Source organism: Halichoerus grypus, chromosome 6, assembly GCF_964656455.1.
Source record: "Halichoerus grypus chromosome 6, mHalGry1.hap1.1, whole genome shotgun sequence".
Taxonomy (NCBI): domain Eukaryota; kingdom Metazoa; phylum Chordata; class Mammalia; order Carnivora; family Phocidae; genus Halichoerus; species Halichoerus grypus.
The window spans coordinates 46,335,229-46,361,408 of NC_135717.1; the positions used below are offsets into that span (position 1 = coordinate 46,335,229).

General features: G+C 38.0%; 1 pseudogene; it reads right to left on the reverse strand.

The window, feature by feature from the left end:
- Nucleotides 1-895: 895 nt before the first annotated feature.
- On the reverse strand, nt 896-1,444 carry LOC118534294 (nucleotide triphosphate diphosphatase NUDT15 pseudogene; annotated as a pseudogene).
- Between the last annotated feature and the right edge of the window lie 24,736 nt (nt 1,445-26,180).

The window sequence follows — 26,180 nt, forward strand, 5'->3', positions numbered from 1 at the left end:
TGAAGCTATAAAATATCTGCTTGGATAAGTACTAGACTAAAGAGATACTTCAATGAATTCCTCATCAAGTGTATTTGAGATAAACTTCAAAGAGAGTTTTAGCCATAGGCTTGCCTCGTTTCTTCTTGCATTCAGTTTGTTACAATATCACACATCATGTAGCTTCCGGAAAACTCTGATGTCTTAGCATTACAAAAACAGCTTCGACCTTGAGTGCCCTTGAAAAAGTCTCAAGGATCTCCCCAGGCCACACTTTGAGAACCACAGCCCTAGTCCAATCTCATTTTACATACAAGGAAGCTGGATCTCACAGAGATTATGTTAACCATAGGATAAAACCCCAGACGGGTTGTTTCACTTCTCTTGGCTTAGGTTCCCAATCAGAAACCTGGCAAGTGTACCCTAATGACCTGTCCTGTTCACAGTCGTTGTAAGGGCTGTCCCAGTACAGCTGCAAAACTGTCTTGTTTTAAATAAAATGAAAATCAACAACCACGGTAAATTCTGCAACTGGCATACGGTGTTAGCATCTGAATTAGGATCCCTGTTTGAACCGAAACAGCAAGGCAAGTTCTATTGCATTCCACTCCATGCAAGCTGGAGCAACAAGCTGCATAGTCAGGATCGGAGAGAAGTATGGAAAGCAGAATCACCACAAGGTCACCATTTATCACATTTTCTGAGTCTGAAATGCATCTCATGACACCGTGCCAGAAAATGTTTCACAAGTACTGACTGAAAGGGTGGTGGGAATAGTAAGAGGTAGCAAATAAGCTGACAATCCTATGGAACTTTTTACATACAGTGGAGTTGTTCTGAAATGTAGATTCTTTTCATTCTCTAACTGGACCTTATTGTGTCTTCTTTAAATAAATCAGGTTACCTTCTTGTTCCCCTAGAGATGATGTCCTTTGTATCCTACCAGATGGTCCACATCTTCTTTAAATGTGTCAGAGCCTTGTTCCCGTAAGCAACGTGGTGCCCAGAAAGGCTGGTCCAGTGAGGATACTCTTCCCACTTCCAGCTTTCATTTTTTTTCAGGCTCTGCATTCTGTGGTTCTGGAGTCACATCCACCTCTCCTTTCATTAATATTACTGACATGATGGTAATTCTCTTTCTCAACAAAATAATTCACAACAGAGGCAAAGCAAACATTTTTCAGGTGAAGAGCTACTTCTTCCCTGGTTCTCCTTTGAGCACTGAGTGCATTCTTCCCCAGTTACTGGACTCAAATGGCCCCCCGGGAAGTTGGAGCCTGCCAACTCCATTTGACTCTTATCTCTTCCCCAGGAGGACACCATGAGGATGCCTGCAGCTAGTTACCACCGCTCCTACCCCAACTACATGTGCCTCCCCAGCGGCTCCATGCAAATGGTCATAGCTCAGGAGGCTGAGGGTAGGGGAGACACGGCCCTTAGCATAGTATTTTTGAATTTCATCCATATGGTAGCATATATCATTCCTGTTTATTGCTGAATAGTATTCTGTTGTATGGATATACCACATTTGTATATCCATTCATCATTTGATGAGCATTTGGATTGTTTACACTTTTTTTTTAAAAGATTTTATTTATTTATTTGACAGAGAGAGACACAGTGAGAGAGGGAACACAAGCAGGGGGAGTGGGAGAGGGAGAAGCAGGCGTCCCGAGGAGCAGGGAGCCCGATGCGGGGCTCGATCCCAGGACCCGGGGATCATGACCTGAGCAGAAGGCAGACACTTAACAACTGAGCCACCCAGGTGCCCCGATTGTTTACACTTTTAGACTATTATGAATAATGTTGTAATGAAGCTTTGTGTATAAATCTTTGTGTGGACATATGTTTTCATTTCTTTTGGGTAGATACCTAGAGAGGAGCTACTAAATCATCTGGGAACTATTTGTTTAACATTTAACTGCCAAACTGTTTTTCACAGTCATCGCACCATCTTACACTCCTATTGGCAGTGTATGGTGGTCCTAATTACTCCACATCCTTGTCAACACTTGTGATTGTCCATGTTTTTAATTTCAGCCATCCCAGCGGGTGCGAAGTAGCATCTCATTGTGGTTTTATTTGCATTTCCCTAGTGATTGAGCATCTTTTCATGTGCTTGTAGGCTATTTGTATATCTTCTTTAGACAACTGTCCATTTATATCCTTTGCCCATTTTGAAACTAGGTTGTCTTTCTCTTGTTAAGTTGTAAGAATTATTTATATATTTTGTATGCTAGGCCCTTATTGGATATATGATTTGCAAATATTTTTTTGCAAGTCTGTTAATTGTCTTTCCACTTTCTTAATGTTGCTTGAAGCACAAACACTTTTATTTTTGACAAAGCCCAATTTATCAATTTTTTCTCTTCTGTGTTTTTGTTGTCATGTCTAAGAAATCCTTGCCTAACCCAAGGTCATGAAGATTTACTCCCCTATTTTTTTCGTCTGAATTTTGTAGTTTTATTTTTTTCATTTAGGTGTATGATTTATTGAGTTAATTTTTGTATACAGTATGTGTATTCATCCCTTTGCATGTGGATATCCTTTGCATGGGAATATGCTTCATCTTTTTCTGCAGGCTGACTTTCCCATTTAAAGATCCCTTTGTGCTCACTGGCCAGCCTCAGGCCATTGACAGTGATTTTTGGCAGTCAGCTTTGCCCTGGAGCCTGCACTTGCCCTTTCTTCCTTTTTTGGCCCAGAGCGTCTAGAGACAGGTTGAATAACCACCCTGGAGTTCTGCCAGAGTCACAAGATGAGGAAGGGCAAGAAGCACACACAAGAGATGGAGAGCATGGTGGTGGGGGGATGCAGAGGAAGTTCAACATCATATGGTTTCACTGGCTCGAGCATGCTTAAGGGCCAATATTCGTTCAAGCAATGGAGGCTTCCTGAGAGCCTGTCCCTTCCCCTCCGAGTCATTTGTTTATTACTATGTGATGGGCTTGTCTAGCCATTGCCCCAAATTCACGAACACAGAGTTCTCCAGACAGAGCCTTCATTCCTGTGGGGCAGGCAAGCAGTTCCAGGTGCCCAACACCCAGCGTGAGCTCAGCTGTAACCCTAATCACGTCATCTGTTGTGGCAAATGTCTGGCATAGAAGGAGGATACTGAGTTGAGTTTAAGAAAGGCTCACCAGATTTTATGTGCTTCTCTCTGCCACTTATGGAGGAAATGAATTTGCATGTGGAGCAAGGTTAGGTGCATGTCAGAACTGAAATAAAGGGGCGCTTGGGTGGCTTAGTCGTTAAGCGTCTGCCTTCAGCTCAGGTCATGATCCCAGGGTCCTGGGATCGAGTCCCACATTGGGCTCCCTGCTTGGCGGGAAGCCTGCTTCTCCCTCTCCCACTCCCCCTGCTTGTGTTCCCTCTCTCGCTGTGTCTCTCTCTGTCAAATAAATAAATAAATCTTTAAACAAACAAAAAAACTGAAATAAAAACAGTGTTGAGGCTGAAAGCAGGGACTGGAGACAGATCACCTCAGTTGGAATGGAGGCTCAGTCACTCCAGCATCTCTGTTGGAGATGGTAGGCAACCTACATGATATTTCTGCACTCACATTTACTCACTCAACACGCCAGTGTCTCTTGCCTTTATCTGCAGTTTTCATATGCTCTGCAGTTTATTTATCATGTTTATAGTTTACTGTCTGACTTTCTCATCCCCTCCCCTTAAATGACAGAAATCATTGTTTTTGTGGTTGTTGGTTTTGATGTGTTCCGAGAATCTAGAAGACTTGAGACATGTCATAGTCAATAAATATTTGTCAAATACGGTTAATAATAGTACCAACCTCACTGTATTATTATGGAGATTAAAAGAGTTATTATATAATATGTTTGGGGTAGTGACTACGGTATACTAAGTGCTATATAAGTAGAGTGACCATGTGTCTTATGTCCTGGCTGGCCTGGCACAGTCCTGCTTTTGACCCATTTCCTGGAGTACTTACTAATAGTGCCTCCTTTCAGTTAAAAAAAAAAAAAAAGGTTTATTTTAGATATTAAATTTTATGGTTTCCCTACATGGAAGTGTTTTTACTCATTCATTTAAGAAACTTTAAAAAATTACCTACTGTTCACCAGGTACTATATTAGATGCTAAGAGCGAAGGCCATAACTCCTTCCTTTCCACAACTTATGGTTTGTGGACTCTCTCCCTGGAGAACTTTCAGAACACGATTAAGTAGAAAACTTCAAATCTTGAACTCATGGTTAATAATTGGATTTACATCCATGTAGTTCTTTGCTGTTTTATGAAGAAGTCTTTCCATTACTTAGTTTATATAGCAACCTAACAAAGTGGAAACGATTATTATCACTCTTTTACTGATGAAAAACGGGTTCAGAGAGGACCAATGACTTGGTGAAAGTTGCATAGCTAGAGAGTACGTGGCTCAAGGCTCTGGTGCCCACATGTTTTCCTGCTGAGTAAGAGCACTGACCTGATGACCTGATAGCCTGTTCTGACTTGGACCCACTAATTCTTTGTTGCTCTACATTAAGCAGGTTTTTTTCTTCTTATTCTTAGGAAATGGGTCGATTACACTGATTAAATGTAGACACACATTTTGAATTAAGGGCAAGGCAGAAGAATCTAATTCTTCTGATTTCTAATTTTGCGTGGTCAATGCAGTACATGCGTTAAGTCTAGGATAGTCCAGGCTCCTGGTGGCTTTTCTCACATTCCTCTGCCTCCCTCTAGTGACTCCAGCCCAGAATTACTACCACACATTATGTATATGTATTTTATATAAATGTATTTTACACACACACACACACACACACACACACATATTTTGCAGTAGGGAGTTAGGGAGTTATTGCAAGGACACAGAAGCTACCAAAAAAAGCCAAGCCTTATTTACTCCTCCCACACCTCCCTTAGACCTAATATGTCTGAAACACTGTAGTGAATACCAAGGACACAAAGATAAAAGCCTGACTTGGCATTTCCCCACTTAGAATTCTTTGGCAAGCCCTCTTTGTACCTAAAGAAACAGAGGACTTAAAATTTCAGAGAAGAGTGGAAGTAAGTATTTCTGTCTCCAGTCTTTCTTATACCAGTTAAGCTGGTGTGGCGCTTGAGACATCCATTCAGAAACTACGACCACTTTTTAATTCAGCATCTGCAGGCTCTATTCTGACCACTTTTTGTCCTTCTTCACGCCTTCTTGTTTTCCTCTCCCTGTTCTTCCATTCTTTCACCACTGCTTTTTTTGTTTTTTTGTTTTATCTCCTCTGCCAATCAGTAGTCTAGGCGAGGGAGCCAGGGATAGCCTTGGGCACCGCTCAGCCCGGCTGGCTGCTCTCATGCCTCAAGAGATCGCTCTCCTCTGTGCTAGAACATTTAGTTTCCAGCAACTTGTAGGCAGTAAACACTCAGAGGTAGGGTGGGGCAGGAACCAGGCTTCTCAATGACACCGTAATCACAGAAACACAGGAATTTGCCACTAGCCACTTAGTCAAAACAAGGCAAGACCATAGTCTAGTCTGGGCAGTCCCTTCTAGTTGGAAATCAGGAAAGGAGGGAAGGGTTCTAGCATGTTCTCTGTACAGAAGGATCTGAAGGGAAGAAAAAATTCTTCCTCTACCCCTCAAGGTCTTCCAGCTGGACTGAGAATAAAATTTACGTGAGACAGATGAACAGGAGAAAAAAAACCCCAAAGCTTTATTACATGCACGCAAAGACCCAGTTAATGAAACTGAGACCTAAAGAATGACCAAGGCATGTGGTTTTATACTTTTCAGACAAAGAGACAAGAAATCTGTCAGGAATTGACAAGACAAAGAAAACGTAACTTTGAGAGCTCCCATTAGTGAGAAACTGTAAACAGACTTTGGGCTTTGGTAGTAAATCAATACAAAGTAATAAGGTTTCTTCATATAGCCTTCTGGGCTCAAATATCCTATCTCTGGTGAGCAGGATGTCTCTTTTCACAGGGGAGATTTATTTCCTGCTTTCAGGGGGACAGAAGAGGGTCTGAGTGTTGTTCTTGCACAAGCTGTCTCTTGGGTAACTTTTATTTAAAATAATCAATATGCCAAAGTGACACATTTTGTGGTGCCCTGCCCTTGTCCCCTACAGGTTCAAGGGGCTTGATTGCCCCATCAATACCCGAGCAGTCTAGCATAGCGTGCAGGTCCCCATCACTGCCCTGCTGCCCAGTGTCTCTGGACCATGAATTACTGGATCACTCCGATGGGACCTTTGATAGACATAGAAACTGTGCTTCATACCATGCTAGTGACTTAAGGGGACTTGGGAAAGGTATTACATGAGACACAGAATTCAACATTTTCCTTCCCAAGGTTAGTTAAAGGCAAAATCATTAACATCATTAAAGAGAGAGAGTGTGGTATTTTATGGAAACTGAGGCAGGTAATAGCCAGAGGACATACTCAAATCTCACATAAAGTTTAGATAAAAAATTCTCTTCAGTGCCAGTCTCTTTGATGGTGGGTTCTGTTTTCCATATTAACCAGATTTGCTTGTTCTGGGCAGTAGTTTTCCTTCTAGCAAATCTGTGCATTAGGCAACTCCAAGTTGGCTTTTACTCACCTCCATGTTCATGAGCTGTTCTCCTTGTTTGTGCCCCTCCCCACCGCCTCAGGGCTTTGCCTGCCTTATTTCTGGCAGGTTTTCGAATTATATACCGATAATAACTGAAGTGTTAATTTCCCTGTGCAATTGACATTTTAATCTGGGAACTCCCACACCCTGAAAATCTTTCTGATTTAGGATATTAATTAAACTTACTATAGTGATACATACATATACATATATATGTCACATATCACACACACACTATATCATAATGTATACATATATGAAATCATGGTGTACACCTTGAAACTAATACGGTATTGTATGTCAATTATATCTTTTTTTTCTTTTCAAATTTTTATTTAAATTCTAGTTAATATACAGTGCAGTATTGGTTTCAGAGTAGAATTCAGTGATTCATCACCTACATACAACACCCAGGGCTTACATCACCTACATACAACACCCAAGCAAATGCCCTCCTTAATGCCCATCACTCATCTAGCCCATCCCCCACCCACCTTCCTCCATCAACCCTCAGTTCTCTCTCTCTTTTTTGAAAGATTTTATTTATTTATTTGAGATAGAGCAAGAGAGAGCACAAGCAGGGCGGAGGGGCAGAGGAGAGGGAGAAGCAGGCTCCCCACTGAGCAGGGAGCCTGACATGGGACTTGATCCTAGGACCCTGAGATTATGACCTGAGCTGAAGGCAGCTTAACTGAGCTACCTAGGTGCCCCAGTTTGTTTTCTATCTTTAAGAGTCTCTTATGTTTTGTTTCCCTCTCTCTTTTTTCATTTTCTCTTTTTTCCTCTCCTCCCATATGTTTCTTAAATTCCACATATGAGTGAAATCATATGGTATTTGTCTTTCTCTGACTGACTTATTTTGCTTAGCATAATATACTCTAGCCCTATCCACGTTATTGCAAATAGCAAGGTTTCATTCTTTTTGATGGCTGAGTAATATTTCATTGTGTGTGTGTGTGTGTGTGTGTGTGTGTGTGTGTGTGTATACACACCACATCTTCTTTATTCATCAGTCAATGGACATTTGGGCTCTTTCCATAGGTTGGCTATTGTTGATAATGCTGCTATAAACATCAGGGTGCATGTACCCCTTCAAATCTGTATTTTTGTATCCTTTGGGTAAATACCTAATAGTGCAATTGCTGGATTGTAGGGTAGTTCTATTTTTAACTTTTTGAAGAACCTCCATACTGTTTTCCAGAGTGGCTGCACCAGTGTGCATTCCCACCAACAGTGCAAGAGTGTTCCCCTTTCTCCACATCCTTGCCAAGACCTGATGTTTCTTGTGTTGTTGATTTTAGTCATTCTGACAGGTGTGAGGTGATATCTCATTGTGGTTTTGATTTGTAGTTCCCTGATGATGAGTGTTGTGGAGCATCTTTTCATGTTAGCCATCTGGATGTCTTTGGAAGACTTCTTTGGACATCTGTCCATTTCTTTACTGGATTATTTGTTTTTTGGTTGTTGAGTTTGATAAATTCTTTATAGATTTTGGATACCAACCCTTTATCAGATATGTCATTTACAAATATCTTCTCCCAGTCCATAGGCTGCCTTTTAGTTCTGTTGACTGTTTCCTTTGCTGTGCAGAAGCCTTTTATCTTGATGAGGTCCCAATCCTTCATTTTTGTTTTTGTTTCCCTTTCCTTTGGCGACGTGTTCAGTGAGAAGTTGCTGAAGCCAAGGTCAAAGAGGTTGCTGCCTGTGTTCTCTTCTAGCATTTTGATGGTTTCCTGTCTCACATTTAGGTCTTTCATCTATCTTGAATTTATTTTTGCATATGGTGTAAGAAAGTGGTCCAGTTTCATTCTTCTGCATGTGGCTGTTCAGTTTTCCTGACACCATTTGTTGAAGAGACTGTATTTTTTCCATTGGATATTCTATCCTGCTTTGTCAAAGATTAATTGATCATATAGTTGAGGGTCCATTTCTGGGTTCACTATTCTGTTCTGTTCCATTGATCTATGTGTCTGCTTTTGTACCAGCACCATACTGTCTTGATGATTACAACTTTGTAATAGAGCTTGAAGTCCGGAATCATGATGCCTCCAGCTTTGGTTTTCTTGTTCAATATTACTTTGGCTATTCTGGGTCTTTTGTGGTTCCATACAAATTTTAGGGTTGTTTGTTCTAGTTCTGTGAAAAATGCTGTTGGTATTTTGATAAGGATTACTTTAAATGTATTGATTGCTTTGGGTAGTATGGACATTTTAACCATATTTGTTTTTCTGATCCATGAGCATGTAATGTTTTTTCCATTTCTTTGTTTTCTTAACTATATCTTAATTAAAAAAGGAATAAGATTTTAAATAGTAAAATGTTAAGCTGGATGGGTGGGAAGACAGACGTTTTGGAAGAGTGAACTTCCTGGCATCTTCCAGACTACTCCTGGGAGGTGATTCAGTTCTTTGTTCTATTCTTTCCAGAAAGATATTCACATGTATATTATACCAATACAGAATTTCTGATTGCAGTAAGAAACTTATCTTCTATAAAACCACAGTGATTACCCTTTTAAATCAAAATAATGCAGATACCACAATTGGCAGGCAAGCCATCAGTAAGTGGTGGAAGTTATTTCCACATACAGCTTGTCCTCATAGTACTCTGGAGGAACTTTCACATAAATGTAAAAAAAAACCTTGACAACTGTGTATTGTGATTTTATGTATCATAATGGCAAACAATTAGAAATAGCCCAAATGTCTATCAGTGGAATAGTAGCATGTTTGCCCAATGAATACTCTACAAGAGTAAAAATTATCTAGAATGACATGTATCAGTGTAGGAATGGAATTGTGAGATCTCCACATAAATGCCCCTTTAATTCAAATTACTCAACCAGATAGTTCTACCCAATCTTTGTTTCATTTTTCTACTGATTTGAGAGTCTTTTTCTTATTTATTTGTATGAGCTCTTTACATATAGATGAGAACTTTTCAGTCAGTGCACACTTTCTTCCAGTATATGGCTTGTTTTTTCACTTTTGCAATGATGCCTTTTTGTTATACAAAAGTTTTATATTTTAAGGAAGTCAAATCTATAACTTTTTTCTTTGTGGCTTGTTTTGTTTTGTGTGTGTTGTGTTTATGCAGTCCTTTGCCACTCTTAAGTCTTACAAGTACTCCATTATATGGTCTTTTGAAAGTTTAAAACAATTTTTTTTTCATCCAAGTCTTTCATTCTCCTGTATTTGATTTTGTGTATGGTGTGAGGTAGGGAACTACTTAAATTTTATATAACCAATGGTCTTGTCACCATTTATTGAACAAATTTTTACCCTCCTAAGGCAGTGGGCTGTGGGATTAAATTGCCTGGGTCCAAACTCCAGCTTCACTTTGAATTAGGGCTATGATCTTGAAAATGCTACTCAGTTTCTAAGGGTTTCAATTTCTCCATCTAGAAAATGAGAATAATAATAATAGTTATAGGACTGTTGGGGGGATTAAATGAGTTAAATCTGAAACATTTAGTGCCTGGCACAAAGTTAAGGAGTGCACTTGTGATGAGCACTGGGTGTTGTATGTTAATTGATGAATCACTGAATTCTACTCCTGATACCAATATTACACTATCTGTTAACTGGAATTTAAATAGAAATTGGAAACAAAAAAGACTCAATACATGTTAGTTATTATTTTTATTGCAAATTTCTTATGCTGTCTCTGTCATATATCAACTTTTCACTTGTGTCTAGGTCTAGATCTGGATTCTCTATTCTGTTTCTATTTGTCTAATTTTCTGTCTTTGCCCCAATGCCACATGATATAAATTATATAGCTGCATTATATATATATATAGCTGCATAATGGCTACCTTATCTAATAGGGCAAGTCTCTCCACCATATTCTTCAAAATTATCTTGGCAGCTTTTTGTCCTTTACTCTTTCCATATAGACTTTAAGATCAGTAATTCTAGTTCCTGGGTGGCTCAGTAGGTTAAGAGTCTGCCTTCAGCTCAGGTCATGATCTCAGGGTCCTGGGATCGAGCCCCATGTCTGGCTCCCTGCTAAGCAGGGGGTCTGTTTCTTCCTCTCCCTCTGCCCCCCACTCATGCTTGTTCTCTCTCTTTCTCAAATAAATAAATAAATAAATAAATAAATAAATAATTTTTTTAAAAAAAGATAAATAATTCTAGTTCCCCAAGCAAAAATCTCTCCCCACCCTTCCCCAACACACACACATCAATTCTGCTGGGAGTTTGAATGAAATATGCATTTAATCTGATTAATTTGTCGAGGTTTGCCATCTTTATGATATTGATTTTTTCCCCTATACGCAAACAGGAAAATTTAATATAAGAAAGTCATTAATTAGTAAAAGAATGTTACGAAGGGGTAAAACTGGGCTCGCAGCAGTGTAGCAATATGAAGCGCAGGATGCAGCTATGACCTCAGCAGCAAGAGGGAGTGCAGATGAGGAAGGAACCAAGAACTTGGAAGGCACCTCCCAAAGCTGAGGCTAAGAGCTAGTGGCAGAGGGTGTGGTTGCCCCAGGTGCATGTGCAGGCTGCTGGTGAAAAAGCTTGTAGAGGGTGTGGGCCAGATGTGGTCTTTGGAGAGTGCCCTACAGCTTGACAGAGATATCTGCAGCAGGGGTGACATGTCAGTGATGATCCAAAGGAACATGCTCACTACGGTCCTGGAGAAACTCCCAGGAGGGTGAGCATCAGCAGCTCACCCAGGTGCTCCCAGAAGCTACTCAATAGGAAGACAATTTCCTCTCTCAGCCTTTCCTACTTCTTCCGCCCTCCCCAGCCCCCAAGTTGCTGCTCAGAGGGGACCACTCAAACTCTGTGACACCTTTAACCAGTACATTTCATGGTTTAATAATAGCTAGTTACATAATTAACATGTAAAACTCTGACGCAATTAAAAATTGGAGTGAACAAGACACTGGAATAGTTGTTTGATGAGATGAGTAATAAAGTTGAAATGAACTAATACATGTTGAACCTGTAAAGTATGTTGTAACTTTTTTTTATTACTATTGAAGTATAGTTGACCTGCAATATTATATTAGTTTCAGGTGTACAATATAGTGGATTCAACAATTCCACACATTACTCAGTGCTCACCACAATAAGTGTAGTTACCAGCTATCGCCATATGTTATTACAGTATTATTGTCTATATTCCTCTGCTGTATTTTCTTTCTTTCTTTTTTTTTTTTTGGATTGGTAGCCCTAATTTATTATTTTTTCTTTTTTTTTATTATGTTATGTTAATCACCATACATTACATCATTAGTTTTTGATGTAGTGTTCCGTGATTCATTGTTTGCGTATAACACTCAGTGCTCCATGCAAAACGTGCCCTCTTTAATACCCATCACCAGGCTAACCCATCCCCCTACTCCCCTCCCCTCTAGAACCCTCAGTTTGTTTCTCAGAGTCCATAGTCTCTCATGGCTCGTCTCCCCCTCTGATATCCCCCCCCTTCATTTTTCCCTTCCTTCTCCTAATGTCCTCCATGCTATTCCTTATGTTCTACAAATAAGTGAAACCATATGATAACTGACTTTCGCTGCTTGACTTATTTCACTTAGCATAATCTCCTCCAGTCCCATCCATGTTGATGTAAAAGTTGGGTATTCATCCTTTCTGATGGCTGAGTAATATTCCATTGTATATATGGACCACATCTTCTTTATCCATTCATCTGTTGAAGGGTATCTTGGCTCTTCCCACAGTTTGGCTATTGCGGACATTGCTGCTATGAACATTGGGGTGCACATGGCCCTTCTTTTCACTACATCTGTGTCTTTGGGGTGAATACCCAGTAGTGCAATTGCTGGGTCATAGGGTAGCTCTATTTTTAATTTTCTGAGGCACCTCCACACTGTTTTCCAAAGTGGCTGTACCAACTTGCATTCCCACCAACAGTGTAAGAGGGTTCCCCTTTCTCCATAACCTCTCCAACATTTGTTGTTTCTTGCCTTGTCAATATTTGCCATTCTAACTGGTGTAAGGTGGTATCTCAGTGTGGTTTTGATTTGAATTTCCCTGATGGCTAATGATGATGAACATTGTTTCATGTGTCTGTTAGCCATTTGTATGTCTCCTTTGGAGAAGTGTCTGTTCATCTCTTCTGCCCATTTTTTGACTTGATTATTTGTTTTTTGGGTGTTGAGTTTGAGAAGTTCTTCATAGATCTTGGATACCGGCCCTTTATCTGTAGTGTCATTTGCAAATATCTTCTCCCATTCTCTTTGTTTTGTTGGCTGTTTCCTTTGCTGTGCAGAAGCTTTTTGTCTTGATGAAGTCCCAAAAGTTCATTTTTGCTTTTGTTTCACTAGCCTTTGGAGATGTATCTTGAAAGAAGTTGTTGTGGCCGATGTCAAAGGCCTATGTTCTGCTCTAGGATTTTGATGGATTCCTGTCTCACATTGAGGTCTCTCACCCATTTTGAGTTTATCTTTGTGTAGGGTGTTAGAGAATGGTCGAGTTTCATTCTTCTGCATGTGGCTGTCCAATTTTCCCAACACCATTTATTGAAGAGACTGTCTTTTTTCCATTGCATATTTTTTCCTGCTTTGTTGAGGATTATTTGACCATAGAGTTGAGGGTCCATATCTGGGCTCTCTATTCTGTTCCATTGGTCCATATGTCTGTTTTTGTGCCAGTACCATGCTGTCTTGGTGATCACTGCTTTGTAATATAGCTTGAAATCGGGCAACGTGATGCCCCCAACTTTGTTTTTCTTTTTCAACATTTCCTTGGCAATTCGGGGTCTTTTCTGATTCCATACATATTTTAGGATTGTTTGTTCCAGCATTTTGTTTTAATATGGTAAAAGAAATTGTTTTCTGTACATATGCCCAAGAACACCTTCTGGCATTCCCATGATTCCAGTTCTGAAATAAATTGTAGTTACCAAGTAATTCACCATGGTAAAGAAGTTGAGTCATCTCTCTGGATGGATTTGTGAAGGACTGTCAATTTGGAAAACCAAATAGCATCCATTCCTTTGTAAACAAATTAGTCTTTCTTTAATAAGATTTCTTTGTCCAAGTTAATCAACAAGATTTACAAATCTCCAACAAAACAAACACGAAACAGTTAACTTACAGTTAAATCTTGGCTTTCTAAAATTCCTCTGGATATTTCAGATTTTTAAATGAACTAACTCAGCACTACTATCCTTACTTCTCCACATGCCTTTCAGTTTCAAGCATTCTGCATCTGTTCCCTCAAGAAGAAGAAAGATAAAAAAGGAGAGAAATAAAAAAATAAAAATCCCCAAATCTCCTCCTTTTTTTCAATATGGGAAAGTATCTAAAGATCTAGGAAAAATTAATAGATTGGGAAAATAGTCAATTACTAAAAAGTATTCTCCATATGCTGAGATTAGTTGGTTCACTGTTGAGGAAGAAAAAAATGTGTTTGTTGATAACTGATACTCTGAAAGGCCAGTCTTTCCCTAGAAAGATCATAACCAAATAAAGAAGTAAAAAAGAAAATGGATGATAAAATAGAAAAGATGCTGGAGACATTAGCAGGGGCAGCAGCAGTGAGAGCAGAGAGAAGTGATGGTAGGATAGAGAGTGGTAGAAAACACGTTCTCTGGTTGTAGAGAACTTTACCATGTGGGGGTCTATCCCTCAGTAGTCCAGTAGAGCATCCTGTGCCATGGGAAAATTATTTTCCCCATGAGATAGATACTTCCATGATTTCAGTTTGTTTTCATGAGCCAAGAACCTCATTCAGACCCTGATTCAGGCAGGGAAACAGGTTATTGTCCTCTGTCTTACATGGAGGGACTTTAGTCCCAAATATCCTGAAGGAACAGAATTCACAGTGCTTTGAAAATTTTATAACTGTGACTTTAAAAACACAAGTTAAATAAAATGTTTTCTAAAAAATATGTTAATGAAATTAACTTTCCTAGAAATAGCAATTATGTATTAGTCAATACCATTAGGGAATTTGACCTATTAGACAAATGTCTAGATGGTCTCCAAGCCTTCAAGAAACAGAAAATCTGTCTTATTTTTTTTTTCAGAGACTAGAAGAAACAAATGATTCTCATTTTATGAGACTAGTGTAACATTTATTTAAAACCAGACATACAAAATATGAGAAAAGAAAATTACACAATAATCTTATTGATGAATTTAGAGACAAAAAATTTAGCAAATCAAGTTTGCATTGTATTAAATTATGCACTATGACCAATCCATATCTTTCTAAGAAATGTGAGGATGGTTCCACTTCAGAAAAATTTATCAGTGTTCTTCTCTTCCTCACTTACAGATTAAAGGAGAAAAAGCATATGATCAACATAATGCATGCAAAGAAAGTTTTCAATGAAATTCAGCATTCATGATAAAACAAAACAAAAATCCTCTGCAAACAAGTAGAAAGGAATTTCTTTAACCTAATAAAAATTTACAGCAAACATTACATTTGATGATGAAATTCTAAAATAATTTGTATTAAATTTAGAAACAAAAGCCTTTAACATACCATTATTAAATATTGTTCCAGAGGTGCTAACCTATGCTGAAAAATAAGGAAAGGAAGAAAAGGTACAGGAGTTAGAAAAAAAAAGAGAGTCAAGAAGTCATTATTTTGAGATACTAGGGTTACCTACATAGGAAATTCAAGAAAACAAAACTAATAAGAAACTTTAGTAATATTTCTGGACCCAAGCTTAATATTGAAATATCAATAGCTTTTCTATAGGTTAGCTATGATCATTTATATAATGTATGAGAAAGAAAAAACACCATTTATAATAATTGAAATGTGCCAAGAATAAATTTAACAAAAGATATAGGATATCTTTATGGAAAAAAATATAAAATGTTATTGATGGCCAAGAAAAAGACCTTGACAAATGAAACATAATGATAATTGTGGATGGGCAACTCATAAAGATGGTGCTTCTTTCCATATAATCCATAGATTCCATTACAGTAAAAACTGCAGGATATTTTTAAAAAATGATCTTTGACAAATGTATCCCCAAATGCTTATACATATTCTGACCATGGATATGAAAAATTTTTTTTAAAGGAACAGAGTAGGGAAGGGGATGATATTTGTGAAGCTAGACATTGAGACACATTTACAAAAGTGTGGTGTTGGTTCAGATTAGAGAGAGAGAAGGGTACAAAGTAGAGAGCTAGGACAGACCCATGTATGTATGGAAACTTGGCAAATGATAGAATGGTATTATAAAGCAGTAGGTAAAGGATCATTTATTCAGTGCATTCTGGTTCAGTTGGTTCTCTGAATTAAAAAAAAAGAAATAAAATTATATCCCTATTTATATCACAAAGTAAATTCCAGTTGGATAAACATTTTGAATCCTTAAAATATAGTAGCAAATCATTATATCACCAGCCATAAGAATCAGGAAAAGACTGGTAAATTTGACTACACTAAAAGATTTTTCTGAACAAAAGGGATTAAATTTAAAGGGTAAGCTATAAGGTAGTACATAATGTTTGTAACATGCATACTTGACATAGGGATTGCATCGGCAGTATGGCTCTGAGGGGGAGTTCAGATGGGGAATTGCATGGGAATAAGGAAAGGCACCAAAATGCTAATACCAGAAATCAAGGAGAGGTACAAAGCAATGATGGAAAATAGGCAGAAGTGTGGAATGGCTTATTTACTTCCAAGCACAAGAATGAAATAAACAAGAACACAGGGAATCTGATCAAAGGTATCTTTCAAAGTTGTCTTTGCCCACTGCCCGTGTAACAAGACTTTCATGGTAATAGTATTATAATGAGGAAACCATCTGCAAAGGAGGCCAAACAATAATTGAAGAAATACTGAATAACTTTCTCCAAATGGTAAAAAATATCAAATTACAGATTGAAGAAGCTCAACAAACCCCAAGCAGGATAAATACAAAGGAAACCACATGAAAGCACAGGTAATATAGCTGAATGCCAAAGATAAAGAAAATGTCGTAAATGTAGCCAAACAAAACAAACAAACACACACACAAAACCCAACCCCAAACAGACTATGTATGGGAAAAACAATAATAATAGCAGCTGACTTCTCATTGGAAATAATGTAAGCCAGAAGACAATAGAATGACATCTTTAAAATGCTAAGGAAAACAAAGTAGATGTGGTAGGCTAATAATGGGCCCCAAGGGACATCAGAACCTCATCCCTGCAGTGGTGAACGTGACCTGATATGGCATAAAAAGAGCCTTTGCAGATGTGATGAATTTAAGGATCTTGGGATGGAGGATTTATCCTCGGTTATCCAGGTGGTCCTGAAACAATCTCATGTATCCTTGTAAGAGGGAGGCAGAGGGACATCATACACACACAGAAGGGGAGAAAGCAGTATGCCCATGGAGGGAGAGATTGCGGTGATGCATCCACAGAAGCTGGCAGAGGCAAGAAGCAGATCCTTCGCTAGAGTCTCCAGAGGGAATATGGCCCTGCTGACACCTTGACTTTGACTCAATGATACTGACTTCAGACTTGGCCTCCAGAATTGTTAGAGAAGAACTACCTGCTGTTTTAAGCCATCCAGTTTGTGGTAATTTGTTACTTATAGTCACAGAAAGCTGATACACAGGGATAGAGTGGAGAAGTACATGAAAATCTTGGACGCTTTGTGTAAGAATTTATACAAATATCTTCAGCGGTATATAGAGAATCTGTCACGACCAAGTGGGGTTTATTCAAGGAGTATGAAGTTGGTTTAACGTTTGAAAATCGATCAGTGTTATTCACCACATTAAGAATAAAGGAGAAGAAAAGTACACAGTCATGTCATCAGATGCAGTAAAAGCATCAGACAAAATTAAAATCCAGTTTATGAAAAAACAATCTCAAAAACCAGGAATAGAAGGAAAATTCATCATCCTGATAAAGGGCATATACAAAAATTCTATTACTGACATCATACTTAATTGCAAAATACTAATCTTTGTCCCACTAAAACTGGGAACAAGAAAGGAATGCTTGGGTTTACCACTTCTATTTGACATCATCCTAGAGACCACAGCCTGTGTGCGGTTGAGCAAAAGGAAACAAGAGCATACAGGTTGTAGAGAAAGAAGTAAAATTGTTTTCATTAGCATGTAACATGTTGTTTAAACAGAAAACTCTGAGAAATCTACAAAAAACTATTGAAACTAGATGTAAATTAAGTAGCAGGATACAGTCAATATAAAAAAATCAGTTATATTCTAAATATACTCGTGCCAAACAGATGGAAAATAAAGTTAAAAATCAGTTGCCTGAACTGTATGCTCTCAGGCTAAAGAGATACAGAGAACTCTAAATAATGGATTATAATTAGTAGTCTTTTTAACACTGACACAAGATAAAACCACTTTCTATATATTCTGGTATAAATAAATATGTTGTAGATAACAAGAATAATATTTTTCACTGTTGGATACAGTAGTTACAAATATGAAAAGGGGGAGGGGCAGAATGAATGCTATGGTGTTGGGCCGAAATTGGAAGTATTATAAATTCATGGTTTTTAATATATAGATGTAGACATAAATATATAAATAGGTAGATATTAAATTTTTATTTGCACACACATTTATTTATAGTACCTATTTCCTGGGTCTGTCCTCTGAGAAATTCTAAAAACAATGACACCACAGTAACAATGTACATAGTTTTTGGTTTCTGGGAGCTGTTTTTCGCTAGAAAACCAGGGCTCTTTGGAGAAATGGTTGATTCTTGGTCTAGAATAGGGAGAGTATATGATGAACCTGAAACATCTTGTTTACCAGAAAGTAGAGAAGGACACAGAATGATGTGGACATGTCAAAAGAAAACAGAAACCAGCCTAAAGAAGCCCCCACTGAACAAATCTGGGAAAATTTGAATAAATAAATAATTACAGTAAAGGTTTATAATCCATAAAATGAAATAAGAATCTAGGAAGCACATAGTGATAAAAATAAATGCATCAACAAATAAAGATATAATAAATAAAGGAGAGGGGCTCCTGGGTGGCTCAGTTGGCTAAGCATCAAACTCTTGATTTTGGCTCAGGTTGTGATCTCAGGGTCATGAGTTTGAGCCCTGTATTGGGCTCCATGCTCAGTGTGGAGTCTGCTTGAGATTCTCTCTCTCTCTCTCCATTCTCTGCCCCTCCCCCCACTCGTGCTTTTGCTTGCTCTCAATAAATAAATAAAATCTTTTAAAAAATAAAGGAGAAAGTAAAGTAAATTTAGAGTGGCGAAACATTGTAGATTGCCAGCTTAGTCAAATGACAAAAGTTAACATCACCAGGAAGAGGGAAAAAATATGTCATGCACTAAAAAGTTAAGTTCTACTCTAGTTTTGATAGAAACTGCCTGACAAAGCATTGACTAAACTTTTACTTTTGGGTTTTTTTGGTATGTTTGGTTTGTTTCGGTATTTACTTAAATTTTTTTAATTGAGTATAGTTGACATATAATACATTAGTTTCATAGTGACGACATAGTGATTTGACAATTATAAACATTATACAATGCTCACCATGATAAGTGTAGTTATCATCTGCTACCATACAAACTTACTACTATATTATTGACTATGTTGCTTATGCTGTGCTTTTCATTCTTATGACTAATTTATTTTATAACAGGAAGGTTGTACTACCTATTTATCTCATACTCCCACCCCCATCCCTCTGGAAACCCCCAGTTTGATCTTTATGAGTCTGTTTTTATTTTTTGTTGTAGTTTGCTCATTTGTTTTGTTTTTTAGATTCCACATATAAGTGAAATCATATGATATTTGTCTTTCCTGTGTGACTTATCTTCCTTGGCATAATGCCTCTAGGTCCTCTTGCAAAAGGCAAGATTCCTTACGTTTTATGGCTGAGTAATATTCCATTGTATATTTATACCACATCTTCATCCGTTCATCTATCAGTCCTCACATTGCTTCTATATTTTGGCTATTGTAAATAATGCTACAATAAACATAGGGGTGCATATATCCTTTTGAATTAATATTTTCATTTTCTTTGGGTAAATACCAGTAGTGGTGATTCTATTTTTAATTTTTTGAGGAACCTTCATACTGTCTTCCCACAGGGGCTGCACCAACTTCTATTACCACCAACAGTGTATGAGGGTTCTCTTTTTTCCACATCCTTGACAACACTTGTTATTTCTTGTGTTTTTAATTTTAGCCATCTTGACTGATATGAGTTTGATTTGCATTTCCCTGATGAGGTGTGATGTTGAGCATCTTTTCATGTGTCTCTTGGCCATTAGTATGTCTTATTATAAGTTCTTTATATATTTTGAATATTAACCCTTATCACATTTATCATTTGAAATATCTTTTCCCATTCAGTAGGTTGTCTTTTTGTTTTGTTGATGATTTCCTTCACTGTGAAAAAGCTTTTTATTTTGTGTAGTCCTAATAGTTTAATTTTGCTTTTGTTTCTCCTGCCTCAGGAGATAGATCCATAAAAATACTGCTAGGGCCAGTATCTATGAGTTTACTGCCTATGTTTTCTTCTATGAGTTTTATGGTTTCAGTCTCACATTTAGGTCTTTATTACATTTTGAGTTTATTTTTGTGTATGGTGTGATGTAGGATAGTGATCCAGTTTCATTCTTTTGCATGTAGCTGTCCAGTTTTCCCAAAACCATTTGTTAAAGAGTCTGTCTTTTCCCCATTGTGTATTCTTTCCTCCTTTCTCATAGATTAATTGACCATATAAATTTCCTATCCTGTTCTGTTGATCTCTATGTCTTTTTGTGCCAGAATCATACTGTTTTGATTACTATAGCTTTGTAGTATATCTTGAAATCTTGGATTGTTTTACCTCCAGCTTTGTTCCTCTTTCTCAAGAGAGATTTGGTTGTTCAGGGTCTTTGGTTTTGTACAAATTTTAGAATTTTTTGTTCTTGTTCTGTGGAAAATAAAATTGCTATTTTGTTAGAGATTGCATTGAATGTATAGATTGATTTCTGTAGTATGGACATTTTAACACTATTATTACTTCCAGTCCATGAGCATGGTGTATCTTTCCATTTGTATCATCTTCATTTTCTTTCATCAGTGTCTTATAGTTTTGATCTTAGAGGAAAAGCTTTTAGTTTTTCAGCACTGAGTACAGTGTTAGCTGTGGTTTTGTGATTTATGGCCTTTATTATATGAATATGTCCCTCTATACCCACTTTGTTGAGACTTTTTATTATAAATGGATATGGAATTTTGTCAAATACTTTTTTTGTATCTACTGAGATGATCATATGATTTTTTTATCCTTCATTTGTTAATGTGGTACATCACATTGATTGATTTGCATATATTGGACCATTTTTACATCCCTGGAATAATCCCACTTGATTGTGGTAAATGGTGCTGGTAATGTGTTGTTGAATGTAGTTTGCTAATATTTTGTTGAGGATTTTTGCATCTATGTTCAGCAGGGATAATGGCCTATAATTTTATTTTTTTTGTAGTGTCTTCTGATTTTGGAATCAGGGTAATTTTGGACTCATAGAATGAATTTGGAAGCATTATCTTTTCTTCTATTTTTTTGGGAACAGTTTGAGAAGGATAGGTATTAACTTCTTAAAAAATGTTTGGTGGAATTCTCCCCGAAGCCATCTGGTCCTGGACTTTCATTGTTCAGATCTTTTGGTTACTGACTCAATTTTTTTAACTTAGTAATTGGTCTCTTCAGATTTTCTATTTCTCTCTGAGTCAGTTTTGGAAGATTACATGATTCTAGGAATTTATTTCTTCTAGGCAGTCCAATTTGTTGGCATATAATTTTTTATAGTAGTCTCTTTTAATCCTTTGTATTTCTGTGTTTTAAATTGCAACTTCTCTTTTGTTTCTGATTTTATTTATTTAAGTCCTCTGTTTAACTTGATGAATCTGGCTATATAAATTTTATCTTTTCAAGGAACCAGCTCTTAGCTTTATTGAACTTTTCTTCCTTTTTTTAGTGTCTATTTCATTTATTTCCACTGTGATGTTTATTATTTCTTTCTACTTTGGGATTTTTTGGGCTTCCTTTTCTAGTTCCTTTAGGTATAAGGTTAGAATGTTTGAGATTTTTCTTGTTTCTTGTGATGGGCTTGTATTGCTATAAACTCCCCCTTTCCCTCAGGTAAGTACTGCTTTTGTTGCATTCCAAAGAGTTTGAATTGTACAGTTTCCATTTTAATTTGTCTCCTGGTATTTTTTAATTTCCTCTTTGATTTCTTCACTATATACTGGTTGTTTAGTAGCATGTTGTTTTGCCTCCACATGTTTGTGTTTCTTCCAGTTCTTTCCTTGTAATTGATTTCTAGAGTCATACCATTGTGGTCAGAAAAGATGCTTGATTTGACTTTAATTTAAATTTATTGGGTCTTATTTCGTGGCCTAACATGTGATCTATTCTGGAGAATGTTCCATGTGTACTTGGAAAGAATGTGTCTTCTGCTGTTTTTGGATAGAATGTTCTGTATATATCTATTAAGCTTATCTGGTCTAATATGTCATTCAAAGCCACTCCTTCCTTATTAATTTTCTATCTAGATGAACTAATCATTGATGTAATTGGGGTATTAAAATCCTCTACTATTAATTATTGTATTGCCGTCAGAATTTCCCTTTGCATCTCTTAATACTTGCTTAATACTTAATATTTGGCTGCTTAGATATTTCCAGTTGTTATATCCTCTTGATCCCTTTATCATTTTGTTTTTTTTAAAGATTTTATTTTATTTTTATTTATTTATTTTATTTGAGAGAGTGAGAGAGAGCATGAGCAGGTGGAGAAGCAGATGGATAGGGAGAAGCAGACTCCCTGCTGAGCAGGGAGCCCGATGCAGGGCTTGATCCGCGGACCCTGAGATCATGACCTGAGCGGAAGGCAGCCGCTTAACTGACTGAGCCACCCAGGCGCCCCTCCCTTTATCATTTTGTAATGCCCTTCTCTGTCATCTCTTGTTACAGTCTTTGTTTAAAATCTATTTTGTCTGGTATAATTATTGCTACCCCAGCTCTTTTTTTTTTTTTCCACTTCCATTTGCATGGAGTAACTTTTTCCATCCCTTCATTTTCAGTCTGTATGTGTCTTTAGGTCTGAAGTGAGTCTGTTGTAGGTACCTATAGATGGGTCTTGTTTTTTGTTTTTTGTTTTTTTAATCTGCCACCCAATGTGTTTTGATTGGAGCAATTCATCTATATACATTTAAAGTAATTATTGATAAGTATGTATTTATTACCAATTTTGTTAATTGTTTTCTGGTTGTTTTTATAGTTCTTCTGTTCTCTTATTCTTTTTCCTAATGGTTTGATGACTTTGTTTAGTGTTATGCTTGGAATGCTTTCTCTTTATTTTTGTGTAATGATTATAGGTTTTTGCCCCTTTCCCTCTTTCTTCTCCTTCCTGGACCCCTATACTGTGAATTTTAGTATTCTTGATATTGTCCCAGAGGTCTCTTAACTTATCCTCAGTTTAAAAAATTTTTTTTCTCATTGCTGTTCAGCCTGAGTGCTTTTCATTGCCCTGTCTTCTAGCTCACTGATCCATTTTTCTCCATTCTCTATTTGCTGTTGATTCCCTGTAGGGTTTTTTATTTCAGTTATTGTATTCTTTAGTTCTGTTTTTTTTTTTTTTTCATATTTTTTCTCTCTCTTTGTTGAAGTGTTCACTGAGTTCATCCACTTTTTTTTTTGGGGGGGGGTCTGTTGAGTATCTTTATGACCATTATTCCAAACTCTATTAGGTAGACTGCTTGTCTCCATTTTCTTTAGCTCTTTTTTTTTGTGGCTTTGTCTTATTTTATTTGGAACATATTCCTCTGTCCCCTCTTTTTGTCTGACTCTGTTTATTTCTGTGTATTAGGTAGGTCAGCTACATCTCCAGGTCTTGAAAGTAGAGGCTTTGTGTAGAAGGTGTCCTGTGGTGTCCTGTAGCACAATCCTCCCTGGTCACCAGAACCAGGCACTCCAGGGGTGTCCCCTGTGTGGTATGCATGTGCCCTCCTGTTTTGGCTGGTTTGTGACTGTTGCAGGTGCACTGTGGGCAGGCGTGGTTCTTTACATGGCTGCCTGAGAAGCCCTGCTGTAGCCACTATGGACATCCTGGTGGGCAGGGCTGGCCCGCAGCCTTCCTGTCTGCAATGATTGGCCACACAGCTACAAGTGTAATGGTGGGCCGGCCCTGCTCCCAGTGCAGCTGGCTAAGAGCCATGGTTTTGACTACTGTGGGTGCATTGGTGTGTGGAGTTTGCCCCCATTCCAGGTCTGGAGTCTCTTTGGAGGGGCATTGTGCCAACTGGGATTGCCTCAGTGTTGTGGTATGGTAGTTTCTTTGGCAAGGGGTGGAGGGACACTGGTCCTGACTGAGGCTGCCTGCTGGGTGGGATGACATGGGAGCCACTTTGGAGGGGATGCCTGCTGGGGTTGCCGATTGGGTGGAGTGGCTCTGTTGGGGAATGCCAGGGCAGGGCAAGCTGTGCTAGCAAGGTAGAGTGTCAGAATCCACTGCCTCAAGCCTCTGGCTATCTAGGCTGAAGGAGGGAAAGAAACATGGTGCCACTAGCAGTTCTGTTTCCCAAGAAAGCTCCTGCAGATCTTTGCTCCTCTGGCACATGTCCTAAAATTAGTCAGTAAATCTTCTTCACTTATAACCCAGGCACTTTTCAAACTGCTATTTCTGTGCTGGGTCTCCTGCCAAGTGATGCAGCACTCTGACTCTTAAAGAGTAGAGACTGGTTTCCTACAGCTCCCGAGCTCTCTTGGAGTTAAGTCCTGCTGATTATCAAAGCCAGACATTATGTGGTCTCACCCTCTCAGTGCAGGTCCCCAGGGACAGGGGTGTCTGGTGTGGGTCTTGATCCCCTTGCTCCCCCATGCTTGTGATGTCCCTCCTGTTTGTGGGGAGCCACACAGGTGGTTTGGTTCTTGACCACAGCTCTGCCCCTCCTACTGTTTTTGATGTGGCCTTCTGTTTATGACTTTTGCTGTGGCACATCTGTTCTGCCAGTGTTTAGGTTGTTTTCAGAGGGAGTTGAAGTACATATAGTTGTTGTCTTGGTGTGTCCATGGGAAGTGGTGAGCTCAGGATCCTATTACTCTGCCATCTTCCCTCTTTCTTGTAATCACTTTTGATTCCCCTCTTTCTCACTTTACACACACGCACACACACACACAAAGTAGATATGGATACATCAAAGTGGTCATATACATTTTTTCTCATTGTAGAACTTTATTTTCTTGGCTATCCTTTTCCTCCTCATATCAGGACCCCTAATTCCCTGTGTTATCAATTTAATATGTATCCTTTCCTACTTTCCTCATACTCACAGCATCCTAAACGAACCTATAAATGAATCTAAGTGTATTCTAGTTTTTCTAATCCAAACTGGGAACTAGAACTTATTAAAAAATAAATGAATAAATGGAAAAATGAATCAATGATATGAATAGAAAATGTTATACAAGATCAAACCTAAATGGGCAGGAAATATAGGAAGATGTTGCAGTTTACATGTAATTAGGGGAATACAAACTATACTAGCAACAGTGAGATATCACTTTATACCCATCAGACTGGCAAAGTTAAAAAGAACTATGTTGCTTGTGGGAACGTGAGGGAACATGTTCTCAGTCATCACTGTTGGAATTGTAAAGTGCCTTTTTGGAAAGCCAAGTGGCAATAGACATTCAGCCTGGTGGCACTTACTCCCCTGAATATCTGTCTCATGGAAATAAAAGCAAATAAAAGCAAATATACAAATATACAACTATTTATTACTATTTTGCTAGTAGCATCCACTAACTGGAAACAAGCTGAATGTTTATTAATGGGGAAATGGTTGACAAAATTGCAAATATTTACTATAGACTATGATGCAGCCATTAAAATGAATGAATTAGAAATTTACCGGATGATGTGGAGGGTTTCCATGAGGAACTATTGAGTGAGAAATACATGCATTAAAACATATATGATCATTTCATTTTTATAAAACAAAGGAAAACCCCAAGCACCTTGAAGCTTCTGTCTGTGTAAGTTTTATTCTCCTGTGTCCCTGTTTATCTTCTACCTCATCCAGTGTGGTGTGTAGCTCCAGTACTCCATAAAAACTGCTCTTGGCCAGTCTACAGTGATCTGAAAGATGCCAAGTCTAATTGTCATGTTTTGGTTTTTAGGTACTTGCACTTAGTCTTGGGTTCTCCTCTCGCCAACACTTTCTCCTTGGGTAATAAATCCTTCCTGATGACTTTAAACAGTTTCCATATGCTAAGACTCCCAATTTTTAGATTTCCACCCAAAACTTTGATCTTCAGGATCATATGCCACCTATCTCTTAACATCACCACTTGGTCATCTTGCTTTTCTCCTTATTTAAGTAAAGACCACCCAAACCGTGGCTTATGCCAGAAACTTGGGAATTGTCCTTGAGACTTCCCCTTGTTGCCTTCATATGTAATCTATAACCAAATTCCACAGATTCTAGATCTAAAATATAATCCAAAATTGTTTCTTTTCCTCTACCTATATAGTTGCCTCCCCTCTTGTGTGGACACTTGTGGCAGCTTCCTGTCCAATACCGTGAGTTTTAGCCCTCTCCACTCCAAACTGTTCATATAATCCTACGGAGTGATCTTCTGTATATTAAATATGATCATGGTACTCCCATGTTTAAAAATTTCA